This window comes from Perkinsus marinus (assembly GCF_000006405.1).
Source record: "Perkinsus marinus ATCC 50983 genomic scaffold scf_1104296974658, whole genome shotgun sequence".
NCBI classification, from domain to species: domain Eukaryota; phylum Perkinsozoa; order Perkinsida; family Perkinsidae; genus Perkinsus; species Perkinsus marinus.
In genome coordinates, this window is record NW_003201039.1 from 1 (window position 1) to 1729 (window position 1729).

The 1729-nt window shown below is 48.2% G+C and overlaps 3 non-coding genes across 3 annotated transcripts; all 3 read left to right on the forward strand.

Annotated features, from left to right (window-relative positions):
- The first annotated feature begins 190 nt into the window (after positions 1-190).
- Positions 191-263, forward strand: Pmar_PMAR021245. Its single transcript has one exon. It is a non-coding gene; the product is annotated as a tRNA-Glu (tRNA).
- Positions 264-385: 122 nt separating this feature from the next.
- On the forward strand, positions 386-456 carry Pmar_PMAR021246. The gene has a single exon. It is a non-coding gene; the product is annotated as a tRNA-Gly (tRNA).
- A 1111-nt stretch (positions 457-1567) lies between these two features.
- Positions 1568-1640, forward strand: Pmar_PMAR021247. Its single transcript has one exon. It is a non-coding gene; the product is annotated as a tRNA-Glu (tRNA).
- The last annotated feature ends 89 nt before the right edge of the window (positions 1641-1729 follow it).

Sequence of the window (1729 nt, forward strand, 5' to 3'; positions counted from 1 at the left end):
CTCATTGCATCTAAAGTAAGGATTGAGGGAGGATCAACAAGTCAAGCGGGTCAAAATGAGTTTTTGGGTGACACACGGGTGGCCAATTGCACGGTGGTCAATCGGTCCTGCTAGATTCTAGCTAGCGACGATTATTCGATTCAATGGAGCTTGGGAGGATCGAACCCGCGGTCTGCTGGAGTGCGGAAGTTCCGATGTAGTCTAGCTGGTTAGGATTCGTGGTTTTCACCCACGCGACCGGGGTTCGAGTCCCCGCATCGGAATTCACTTATTAAAGGGTTGAATCTATGGAATCAACTTGATGCATTCTACAATTTTAGTGTTCAGTCAGTAGATTCACAGTCGATCTTGAGAGCGGGAGAGGGAGAAATTACTTCACCGGTTCGCATCATTGGTCTAGTGGTAGAATACAACGTTGCCATCGTTGTGACCCGAGTTCGATTCTCGGATGATGCAGGTTTTTATTGGCCCCTTCCGACCCCTGCGCAATGTTTCCGAGCGCATCAGGTTGAACGCGGGGTTTGACTGATCTTCGCCAAGCTAGGCATGCTGGTCGTTTCAGCTGGCTAGTAAGTTCACGGCGAACAACCTTGTCCATGGGGCGTGGGGAATAGAATTCGAAATGGTGTTGAGAGGTGAGTAGCCATAAACAAGGGTCATCACTGACATTCACCTTTCGGTTGCAGTCGAGTGAGAGGACCTGATATTTACCTTGAGCCAAACGGCTACAGTGATATATATTGATTGGAATTGCGGTCGTGTTGGTTGCGTAAACTTCCTGCCGCGCCACTTGATTCCGAGTCCTAACCTGTGCTTCGTATGATCATGGTGTGTACCCGCTGGGTAGCGATTTCCATTACTAGGAGCCTCTCATCAGCTGAAGGAATAGACAGTGCTTAGAATACTGGACAGCTTAAAGGCAATCCGTACTTGTAACGAGAGAATCCTCGGTCTAAGTGCGAATCAGTGATTCTGACGCGCATTCAATTCCCCCTCGCCGCATTTCTCCCCATCCCTTCTGATTGATGACTCGCTTGAACTGTCGATATTCACACTCCGATCTGTGCGTCCTCTGTTTCTTCCAACTCGTCGTAATACTCATTGGAGACGTTAACTGCGCACGCTCCCAGTCTGAGGTTTCCGCACCTTGAGCCCCTCCCAGATGTTCGTCACCACAGTAATCAGTCCAATGCTGGAGCCAGTGTAAAGGCATCACTCCGTATACATCTCATTTGCGGTTATTTCCGAAATTGATGGTATTATCATACAAGCAATTGGTGGTGATTGGTGACACAGGATAACCGTGAATAGAAAAGGTTATTGGATAACTTTTCTTCACCATTTTTGGGACGGAGTCACCGTTATCTTGTCCTTAACTCATTGCATCTAAAGTAAGGGATTGAGGGAGGATCAACAAGTCAAGCGGGTCAAAATGAGTTTTTGGGTGACACACGGGTGGCCAATTGCACGGTGGTCAATCGGTCCTGCTAGATTCTAGCTAGCGACGATTATTCGATTCAATGGAGCTTGGGAGGATCGAACCCGCGGTCTGCTGGAGTGCGGAAGTTCCGATGTAGTCTAGCTGGTTAGGATTCGTGGTTTTCACCCACGCGACCGGGGTTCGAGTCCCCGCATCGGAATTCACTTATTAAAGGGTTGAATCTATGGAATCAACTTGATGCATTCTACAATTTTAGGTGTCAGTCAGTAGATTCACAGTCGATCTTGA